This window comes from Egretta garzetta, unplaced genomic scaffold (assembly GCF_000687185.1).
Source record: "Egretta garzetta isolate BGI_Z169 unplaced genomic scaffold, ASM68718v1 scaffold27, whole genome shotgun sequence".
Taxonomy (NCBI): Eukaryota; Metazoa; Chordata; class Aves; order Pelecaniformes; family Ardeidae; genus Egretta; species Egretta garzetta.
Window position 1 is genome coordinate 130,368 of NW_009260400.1, and position 12,466 is coordinate 142,833.

A 12,466-nucleotide genomic window follows, 5' to 3' on the forward strand; every position below is an offset into this window, starting at 1 on the left:
CACTTTTGTACGGTTCCTATCGCAAATTTCTGTTCCCTATGCATCATAAAGCTCAGTGAGACATGTTGTCACTAGTATGGACAACATACAGAAGTCTTACCAGATAATGAAACGAGGTCGCCTGATGTACTGAAGCTAAGAGTCTGGCAGCTTAACTGAGCATATAACATCACCTGCAACAATCTTAATGGAGAGTGCAGAGAGAAACCTTTTGCTCACAGAATTAGTGAATGGTTGAGGTCGGAAGGGACCTCTGGAGGTGACCTTGTCCAACCCTCCTGCTCAAGCAGGGTCACCTATAGCTGGTTGTCCAGGACTCTGTCTGGATAGCTTTTGAGCATCCCCAAGGATGGATACTCCACCTCTGGGCCACTTGTTCCAGTGCTCAGTCACCCACACCATAAGGAGACAAAAACCCAAACAAACAAAAAGAAAAAAGTGTTTCCTTATGTTCAGACAGAACCTCCCGTTTCAGTTTGCACTCATTGCCTCTTGTCATGTCACTGGGCACCACCTACTTCCACCTTTTTTACACCTTCCCTTCAGAGATTTAGGCACATTAATGAGCTGTCCCCTGAGCCTTCTCTCTTCTAGGCTAAACAGTCCCAGCTCTCTCTGCCTTTCCTCACAGGAGAGATGCTCCAGTCCTGTAACCATCTTCGTGGCTGTTTGTTGGACTCTCTCCAGTAGCTTAATCTCTCTCTTGTAGTGGGCAGCCCAGAATTAGACACAGTACGCCAGGCTCGGCCTCACGAGTGCTGAGTATAGGCACTTAGTAATCATTAATTTCTTAACACACAGTTCAACGGGAGATAAATAGTCTATACATCCTTCGCTCATTTCTGTTCTATAAGTAAATTTCTAGAGCTCACAATACACTTAATAAAACTTTAGACACTAGTATGGTATACTTCCAAGCCACTCTCCCTTAGGATATAGATACAGCTATTAAAGAGGGGGTTGAGAGACAGGATATTATTTATTAACAACATTTTAATGTAGGCTGCCTTGTTCAGTAAAGCAAAATTGGTTTGGGAAGAAACCTTTCCCCATCGGCTCTTAAAATGATTCAGGTAATATTCTGTCTGATCAAAAGACCAGCCAATTTCCTCCTGACCACATCCTTCTCTGCTCTGACCATGAATACAATGAAATACACACCTGCAGGCACATGCTGGTGTAAAAATATTTTTAGATTTTTAATCCCCTGTCTGGATACAGCCATATTAAACATAGATTGCCTTTTAGGACTAGAGATAAAACTGGACGAAAGAGGGAAAAGTGTCACTGAATAAGAAAGAAGTGTGGCAATGAAGGTATATCATGTACTGTAGATAAACAGTATAGAGAAAGCCGATGTATATGTTCATCATATGAAGAACAACGAGGACAGCATTTCTGGTGTACATATTTTATTATTAATAATTTATAAGTATACTCTTACCTTAATTCCATGACTGAACCACCCTTGAATTTACAGGGCCTTGTTTGTAAAAGTTCTGTATACACCATTAGATTGAAGCCCTGCAACCTCCATTTACATAGCCATGTCTTGGAATATAGAGAATATGTAACAATTTTCCATTTAAAACCTCAGTGATATTTGTAATAAATATGCAAAACTCCAGTTCCCTTGACTAGCCTTGCAAAATGAAACAGTACTATTTTGTTGAAGGACTCAAAATACAGCTTATTATTATAAATAGTATGACAAACTGATCTTTCAATTAGGTTTTCACTGTATTGGCATGGTCAACAAGTTAAGAGTCTTCTTGTTACAATTTTAAATATGTTTATTGGTTTTGCATTGAGGCTTCAGGTTACCTTCCTTTGTTATGGATAAAATTTATATTTTCTAGAAGTACATTTGCCTTTAATATGGAACTACTGATCGAGCAAACAATTCAATCTTCACTCTGAAGTACTTGGTTAGTCATATGTTATGAGTTAAGTGAGATGAAACTGTTCAGCTGTAGTGAATAAGTGATTGCTGGGAAGGACTATTGTGAGAATTGTTTGACTACACACTGAACAGTTTAGCAGTAGATAGGGAGAAAAAATCCTATGTTTTAAAAGATTACCCCCAATTTATCCCATTTATTCCAAGATTCATATAGCCAAATATTTCTGCCTGGAGCAGACTGCATACAGGATGGATGGAGGAAAACAAGGTGTTCCAAACAATGGCTCACACCATTCATGTGACTTTCAACAGAAGCAGCAAGCCTTTCCTGTGAAAATGCTTCTTTAACTAGTCCAGAATCCAAATTTACCATGCTAATCTAGAAGCTTCCTTTCATTTATAAACTTAAATTCTTTTTTGGTATATCTTAATGACATATATTAAAACTCAAGGGCAGAGACAGAGGAAAAAAAAAACCCAAACCCATCAACTCCCCACCCTTTGCACACATTTTTCTGATCTGGTATACATAAATCAGTCATCTATTACAGAAAAAAAGGAACTATAGCTTTTACTTCCAACACAGCAGTAATAACAAGGTGCCTAACTAGACAGCCAGTGGGATGGTAAAAAGTAAAGTACTACATTTCTTTTTTAAAAAGCATTCTTTGATTTTTTTCAGAAGAATCTTATTTTGTGGGGTTTTTTTAACAGAATAGCTCTTTTCCCAAAATGGCATGGCAGACATCTGAAACACAGATCAACTGGGAGACTGGAAAAGTTCTTAGTGGATGCAGCTCTGGCTAGAGTTTTCTACAGAATAAACACTACCACTTAGCAGTGACTGAATTTAAGGGCTCTGCTCCAAAATAATGCAGAACTCCAGCTTTGCCTATAGCATAGAAGCGAAAAACATTAGAGTTCAACATCTTTCTGCTGATGAAAAAGGGCTATTTGGGTTGAAATTCCATATTAAAGTGTAATGTTCATTTTTGTAAAGTAAGAATCATTAAATACTACTGAAGCATCTATTACCGAAGTCACTAGCACCACAGTGTTTAAAACACTTTTAACTCATAGTTCTATTTCTGGATACTTCTTTTTCCCTGTTTGAAATTCTGAAATTGTTCACAGCTGAAGGAGGAAACTGAAGCCAGTCTTCAAATAATTGTCTATGGTAGATGAGAGATGGCTAAATTTTGAAGATCTAAGGAGTCAAGAAGAGCACAGTAAGCGTATGAAGCCCACTTGATTATAGAGGGTCAGACTAGCCTGATCAAGAGTTATACAGTCTCCTAAAAAAGCCTTTAAACTTGAAGAAACTTTCAATACATTACAGTATATAGAATATAGAGCATAATCCTTCACCTCTTACATTGAGCTGCCTTTTCAGAATTCCTCTCTCAAAATGTCTTCTATCAAGACTTCACATTAGCTAAACCAGCATTTTGGAAGAAACCTCCTTGTTTCATTACTCTTCCTAAGAAACAGGTCTCAGCATATTAAAATTATTTGTTTCCTGTGGTCCCTGCCCAACTCTGAGCTCTTGGTTCATTTTACAAATACTGTTATTTTATCCCTTCTCCTATTGTTAGATCATCCTTTACCAATGTCTGTCTGAAGGGAGGTTTATTTGAAAACCTTACCAGTTACAAGAGACATAATCGTGTTCATATTCAACACTGGTATAAACCAGCTGGAGGCAGTAGACAGGCACTGGCTCATTCCAGAGCTGAATTCGATACTTTGTGTTTACATTAATTGTTTCACCATTTGAAACAAATGTTTATTTAAAGCTGATTGAGGTAAGAGCTGACACAGTGAGCCATTTATATCATCAGTGCCTTTGCCACTCCATCTCAGCAGGTTTTACTTTGAAGAAGCAAAAATAGCTTCATCAGACACAGAAAGAAAGTGTTAAAGCCCTGGTTAATCAGCAGCAGTCTGTGAAGAAAACAGCAAAGTAATGAAATCTCCACTTCTGAATAATTTTACTTGGGAAGAAGTGAGATTCCAGCATAAATTAATTCTGAGCATCCAGCTCAGTTTTCAGCTAGAATGAATCAATCAAGTACTGAAGCTAAATTCACAGCTCTTCATGGCATACTCCTTAGGGTAGGACGCAGAAAGATTAAAAAAATTATTTTTTAAGGCACTAAATTAATATTTTTCCTACACAGGAGATCCATTACTTGTACAACAGAAATCAGTTACTAACATAGGGACTTCTAATAACCTTATGTTCTCAATATTCCAAATACAAGTAATTGACACATTGGAAGGCATATTGAGATATTCGGTGTCTAAACACATTTATACATTCTTTGCCTTCCCTCCCCCCCAACAATCTAGCGAACACAGCTGTCAGAACCTGCAGCACCAGGGTATTTCTGAGGTTACGTATCCACTTTACCCATAACCACACTGCAATTATGAGAAAAAAAAAATTCAAATCTGTTAAAAAAGAATCTTAACTAGATTACTGTGGCCATTTACGCTAACAATATATTTAGTATTATTTAACAAGATGGACAATTAACACAGTGAACCAATGCTACACACTCATCAGTGCACTGTAGGCAAGTTTACCATTACCCACTTTTGCGTGGTTTCTAGAGTAACTACAGATTATTATTTTTTTTTTTTTTAGTATTCTCCCCCCTCCTCCCTCAAATCTCACAAGAACGACACAGTTTCTAAAAACTTATGCACTGTAGTAAAGCAAGGTTTTCCAAACTCTCCATTAACCAAATCCCACAGAGTTGTTCATAAGCACCTTGGATCAGGAATGTTACTTGCCTGGCCAAATTTCCAAGATTGACAGCTACATTAACATCAGCAATCCTACAAAAATTACAGCCAACACCAACCACATAAAATCACTCCACTTTTGGCTTGCAAACCAGGTAACATGTGAATGCTAAAACTTCTGATACATGCACACACATCATCAGGAACTGCGAAAGTACCGAGTTTATTTAAAGAGGGTCTAGGAGAGCAGAAATTTTGAGTTATGGTAAGAACACTGATATGCAAGATCTAATGCTATCCTATATAGTAAAAACACTCTAAGTATTTAGGATGAGTACTCTACAAGGCTCTCTACTGCATATTTTCCAAGTTTAGCATAGGTATACAGTATTTAAAGTACATGTTTGTACTTCTGAAGAACACCACCCAGATTTACTGGTTTTTAACTAGTAGAAATTAATTTTGTTTAGAAAGGATTAGAAGTATATTTAATAAAAAACTAAATTGGCTTTGGAATACAATTTGTTTTATTTTTTTAGTATTTTATAATTTTAAAGTATTTTTTTAAATACAAAATACTTATCTTAAAAGTCAACACATTTAAAGTGTGGTGTTAATGCAAAATACTTACAGATTTATGTCTCATTTTACAAACTAAGAACTTTTAAAATGCAAACACGTAACTACAAAGTAGCTATTGACAATTTTGAAAGATGAAGAAGAAACAAAGGAATAAGTAGGGAGAAACAGAAAAAATAGATAAGGAAGAAAACATCTGTCTAAAGGTGATATACAGATACCTGATGATTTTGAAAGCTAAGCAGATGCAGAAGAAACTGTACTATTTTTAACAGATTTTGACTGTACAAAAGTAGGGAGGAAAATGTCACAGTTAAATATATGAAGTATTGTTCTGTCTACAGTGCAGGGTGGGGTGGGTAGGACTGTTACTCGATGCAGGAAAGTGATGTAATTTTTGCCAAGAACTTCTAACATGTATTCATATATGTCTGATATGAACTATTATCTGTTCACAAAGAAGCCAAATGTGAACTAAGAATGCTTATGGAATTTATATTCCAGCAAAACTTCTGAGCTTTTGGGGATCATCATCAGCGTTGGAGGTTTCCTGCTGCTGAGCTCTTAGGTGTCATTTCCATTATCACAAACAAATGAAAACATTTCTGGAGAGAACACAGGCCCCAAGGGAATTACGAAACACAAGCATCTAAGGCAGTGGGATGCAAACAGCCTGGCAAATGGGGGAAGCCAGCAGCACCATTTACTGTGTGAATGTATTATGTCAAACCAAATTGCTCATTGGTGCATTCATTTCATTTTTTTGCAGGAATAGGTCTTGTGTGAACTGGTACTCGTACAAAGTTCCGAAAGGAGCACCATTGTTAAAATTCAATCTTTTCAGACAGATTACTAATGAACAGAAGTATATGGCTCAAACTGACAATCCTCAATACTCAAGAGTATTTTCAACGAAACTATTCTTGGAGCTTTTAAAGCCAGGTACAAGTCTCGTACCAGACACGCATCATTAGACACGCATCGTTAATCAGCTGATACATGTTACTTGGCATAGTTCCAAAAAAATTAATTTCCTTTCATCATGATTGTTGCTGCCTTCAAAAGCCACGTACTTAAAGTGAAATCAAGCCAGCCACTGAGTAAAATGGCCTGTTCTTTAACCACCTTTAGTTAAGTAACTCTCTTCACAAATACATGACAGAATTACTTTCAGATCAGAGTGCAAAAGAAGTATTTAGTTTAAATCAGGATTTTCCATTTGCACAGCATTAAATATTTTCTGTGAGAAAATTTCATGGGCTTATATATTTACATTTTCTGCAAGAAAGTATGTGCATGTGCACTTCAGTAGCATGTATTCAGTTTCATGTGAGAATGTTTTGAGAATATCCTAACTATAGAGCCAATAAGCTGAGGATAAGAGCACATGAAGTCTTTATGGAAGTAATATAGGTAGTAACCTGCATGAATAATCCTCCATTTATGCAGTCCTTGCATCTCCTCTGAACAGTTTCACTAAACAACCTTCGATCCTCCCTTTTAAGCCATCTGAGGAATACTGGTCTAATTCAGTATAGTAAGTCCTATGTTCTCACATAATTGACAGACAAAGGGTAACAACAACTTTAATTCCTATATGTAGTTAAAATTCAGAAAATATTTCTTACTGTGTGTTACTGAGGCTAACCCACTATACTAACCCAACTCTCTAAATAGAAAAAGGAATGGAAATAGTACGGCAACACTGACAATGAGTGCTCGCTGCAGTGTGAGTTTGCTCAAAAAAGCTATCATTTTTGTAAGAAAGATTTTTAATAGAATGTAGAAAATAGCATTTGTTGTTTCAAAACCAGATATTTCTGTCATAATAAGAATATCTGCATAGATCCCCTTTCTAGTAAGAACGGAATCGCTTAAGTTCCAAAATGAACAGCCAGTATAGGACCAGACTGATTTGGGTCTAAATTGGGTCCAAGGCCAAAGAAACCTGAAGTCAACTGGAAAGCCCTGAAGTAAGGCTTATTTCCTACTGTGTTTTACTCATTGCTGTAGTTATTTCCTCTATGGGAAAATGACAGCTACCTGAAGTTCTATTCTTCTCTTGACAAAGGTGGTATTTTGAGATTTGGGTTTTTTTTTTTTTTCCAGGGGGAGTGGGGGGGTGGGTGGGAAGGGGTGGTTTGCTTTTGTTGGGGTTTTTGCGTGTTTTGTTTTAAATTCAAGGTATGAAGATTTAGAAGTTGTGGAGTCCCTTAGCTAGCACTGCTGAAGGTGTGAACCAGCTCTTAAGAGTTCTGTTGCTGTACTCTGAGAGCAGCATGCCTTCCAACAACATAGATCAAAGCAGGGCTATCCACATGGAAGTGAAAGTCCTCTACATGAATTTATTCTGATCTCTGGAAAATCCAGCAAAACAATGGCCTCACTGTACAACTTATTATGAGCACGGTACACGTGCAAACTTACATGGGAAGTCAAAAAAGAGTTTGCAATGCACATTTAAATTGCCAGAGTTGTGATATTTTATCTTTTCCTTATTTGGAGGCAGTTCAGATTTCTGGAAAAAGCCTTCTGCTTCTCATAGTCAGCTTTGCTCTTCCTTTTAGGCATGCCAACTTCCTTGTGCGTTTTCTCAAGTAATTTGTTACAACTGCTAGGTATTCACTGTCATAATCCTCAATTTTTTTCACAGAGAAGACTGAAATATTTCCTCAAAAGTATATATTGCTAATCTAACATCTGTAACTATGAGTAGCTCTACTCAAGGCAAGGACACCAGTCATGGAGTAAGGTGGTATTTCTCATAATGAAAGAAAATAAAAACCTAAATACAATACACAAAAGTCATTGTGTTGAATCTGTATCTATATGTTTTGGACTCCAATTGAAAGTTTAGTAGCAACTTCATTTACAAAGGTTGCAATCTAATACAAAGACAGACATGCTTTTGCTGCTGCATTCCAAAACTTCATCAGAACATTCAAATCTTAATAGTCCAGTCATCCATTTTTGAAAGTATGATAGTCTACAGCAAAGCTCCAGAACACTGGAATGATTATTTTATTACTTTTCCCCCAGAATTCTAACTCAACATGATCCAGGATTTGAGCAATTTTAGCAAACCTACCCTAACACCCCCCCATCTTCTGTTGTTTTATATCACATGCAATCTTTGTTCAAAGTTCATAAAAAGCTCAACTATAAATTCTGAAAAGGAGTCTACATCTATCTTACACTGAGTTTATCATTTCACTCATACTTTATGGAAGTATAATGAAGAGGAAGCAGCTAAAGCGCTATTTAAGATACACCAAAAAACTTCAGGCCTTCACAAGTTAGGGATGGCAGGAAGGGGAAAGAGGTAGAAACTATTTTATCCCCAATAACATCATGTACTATCTCAAGTACCCAGGCACAGAAAATGAGGATCACGTAAATAGAAAGTAAGAGGAAGAAGTAAAAATTACATCCTAGGTTAGAAGTAGGCTGTTATGAGAGAGCCAAATGTAGCTCTAAGATCATTCCACCTTAGCTAAGCAGAATTTACAACTTGCTCCAATTTAGGTGACTGAAGTGTCTGAAAACATCTTTTTGTAATTTTATTCCATCACTGCATGTATCTATCTTAAAGAAAATGTGTCTTTAAATCCATGAAGATAGCATATGCTACTCATTCCATTCCTTTGGGTACTTGACCAGTCTTCCAGAGCCCAATGAAATTTAGAAGGCATTAAAAGGGTAGCAGAAATTCCAGGCCAATTAAAGAGCTGATAATGTATAAAATTGCTGTGGAAAAATAACCTTCTTGTGACCAGTATTACTTAGCAAATGTCTCCATTCTCCTGCTGTATTTCAAGGCAAATGCCTAAACCTTTAAATTCCCTCACAAGTTTTTAGCAGTTGAACATCTGGAATTCTGAAAAACTTTTCTGAAGAGGAAATACGTATATTTTTTTTTAATACAAAAACCATCACTTATTTAAGCTGTAACTTGCATAGTCCCTAGAACCTCTAGCATTTTTGCAAATTGGGATTTTTATCTGAAGAAAGGCTCACTGTACTTTATCTTCAGACTACAATTCAATGGTTTCTGCTAAAGGACCCGTGATAGGGGAGTCAGTCAGCTAGTGGTAAGGAATAGTTCACCCTAGAGATCAGTAATAATAATGAAAATAGTTTTAATATATGTAATGCCAACCACTAAAAAAAGCACCCTCACAAAGGAACATAAGCTGTTCCTTGCTCATCAGGACAATGTTTTCAGCTAGGTGAGAAAGGAATTGAAGCCAGAAAGGTTTAAGTTATCTAAAAATGCTGTCTTTAGAACAACAAGTATTAGAAAATGCTTTCCCTAATCCAAGATGTCATTTCATACTGGAAAACCACGTAATTTCACATTTCGATCAATTAAAGGACTTCCCACTGCATTACAATCTCTGCATCTCAAACGATTGATCTTCTTGACACTTACCAAATTACTGAAGTAATCCTCATATACTTTACAACAGTTCAAAACAAAGACCTTTGTAAAATTGTGTGCAATGCCTCTAGTACTCCAGTCTCTTGTATACTCCGAGTGATTTTTGCTAACTTGAGATGGTTGGGTAAACAATCTGTATTTCTTCCATCCTTTACTGGAATAAAAGAATAATGTGCACAATCCTTTGCTGCGACCTATGTTCTCAGATACTTTATTCAGTTAAGAGATGGTTTAAATTCCTTAAGATATTTTAGAATCTATTTCAGCAAATTACTGAGCTAATGTTACAAGAACAACTTCATTTGATTTTTTTTTTCAGTAGCTGTATAAAGATCATCATCATATCCCTGCTGTTGGCCTAGGTGTGCCGTAGAGAACAGAAGAAACATAAAACATGTAAGTTGGCTATGTATTGTCTAGATAGAGACAAAACATACAAGTAGCAAATACTAGATGAGCTATACCCTTTACTGTAGGAAAAAGGAATTTCTAGGAGTACTTCCTCACCTTCCAGTTACTAACACAAACCTGGACACTGACCACAGAAAACTAAAGGAGCCGTATTTTTTTTCCAGGAAATGTTAAAGCATCACATTGCAGCTAACCTTTCTGCACTGAAAGACAGACAGAAGGCAGGCATTTTGATGCTATAAAAATAAATAAATAGCTTTCCACAAAGAGACTTGTCCTACATTTTACTAAGACTACCTTCATTATCTTATACTGGTGAAGCAGCCTCAGCAGGGGAAGACTTGAGTTTTGATAATGGATCTTTTAATTGTTACAAAAGCAAAGCATAGGACCTTAAACACAATCACATTTGTGTCTTCACACAACTTTCTAACAGTTTCAACTAAAAAAGAAATAATTAATTCACCTTGGACCAAATCTGAAATTATCACATCAAAGGAACTGATCTGAGATTTAACAGTTGTATTTTCTGGAAAGATAACTGGAATGACTGTCAATAAATAAGTGTCTTCTTGAGACTTACTTCTGAGAAAAACACCAATTGGAAGCTCACTAATAAATGAATACTGTTGGAAAGACAGAACAAACGGCACATAAATCTGAGAAGTATGATGGTTCTGCAACATTAGAACAAGAGTCATATTTGTAAGCTTTCTTCTGCTTGTATTGATATTGATAGTCTTCTACTGTAACTGCTTCTAAAACACATAAACCTAGAAGTTGACTGAGTATTAACTGAAAGCTTAATGGTGTAAAACGGAGTGCAGTTTCCTTGCTTCTCATCGCTCCCTGAAGGATGATGATTCTTCTTTCCTCTAGCTTCAGAAGCCAAAAACTCTCTGTTCATTTGTTACGATTTCCCAGGAGATCAAGGCAGACAGAAATTACAGTCATGACCGCAGCTCTCAATGTTTTCTTTGTAACCACAGCATCTCAGATTTCAGATTTGTTTTTTAATGCTTGCTAGTGACCCACATCAATGCAGTTCAAAGAAAACATAATTATATAAAAGCCACTGCAGAGTCCAAATTAAAGATCTCATAATTGATCTGAATGACAGGTCTATCTATAGCAGAAGGCTTGAATTGCAAGGCTTGCTTCTCCTTAAACTAATGGTAAACTCGTCCACTGTCTCAGTTTCACTCTTTATTGCTTAAATTAGAAGATCAAAATACAGTAGTTAGCAAAGATGTTTTGGAGCACATTCATCTCTGAAATGACTTCCCTAACTGATAAATCAAGAGTAAACATTTTTGCTTTAAAAAAAATCACAGTAATTCTAGTGTTTTATTATGTGCTAGCTGTTATTATACAGACAGGAAGTAAATTCAGAATTAGAAAAATAAAGCTTAAGCAACAGCAAGAAATTAGGATTTAAAACTGTCTTGCTAGCTGCTGGCTGCACAGATGCCACAAACCAAAAGTACAGCTGTACCACTAGTACATCATGGTCACTAGCTTTTAATTTCCATGGCTTAGGAAAACTTTTAAGCTTGTTTCTACGTGACAACACTCAACATAATTGCAAAGATGGTGACAATAATCATGAGCATGGGAAACCAGAGCAGTAAAACTACTTTTGCATACTAAAGTAAAATTTCCAAGTAGCATAGAAGTGTTTTCCTCAGCAGTAGTTAATCACAGATCAGCTTTTTTCAAGCTAGATTTTGGTGCCTTGAGTGCTACACAGCCACAGCAGTTGCTACTCAAACTCCATTTAATTTAATTGTAAAAACTATTTTAAAAGATGGAACTACTCAGTGTCATAACCTAAGCAGAACTTTGGCCCTTCTGCTTTAATTAGTACTGGACCACATATCACAAGAAGAAAGATGATGTCATATCGCAGCTGTCACCAGAACAACTAGCAACGTCCTGTGAATGAGCAAGGTTGGCAAACCGTAGCAGCCAGTCCTGTGCTACTGCCACAGCAAACAAGAACATAATAAACTTCTTGCTGAAAGAAATACTTGGCATCTTTGAAAGATCTAAAGTAAAAAAATCTATTCCAGCTCAGCAAGAAAGTATAGCTCTACCAAGGTTATCCATGCCACTGATTTGTGATATCCTCTAGGATTTAAGGATCATTACATAAACCAATGCAGTATCATACCCATATGTCTCGTGTACCTCAGTTACTTCAAGTCAGGGATGTGTTAGCTGAAGGAGACTGCCATGTCAATGCAGCTCAACAGCCATCAGCATCCAAGACAGTCAGAACAAACCTAGCACTTGTATGCAAGGAAAGCACCCGCTTACACCAAGTCAAACAGAACACAAATGCATAATCCCAGAAGTGACATGGCAATGCATGCTTGAAG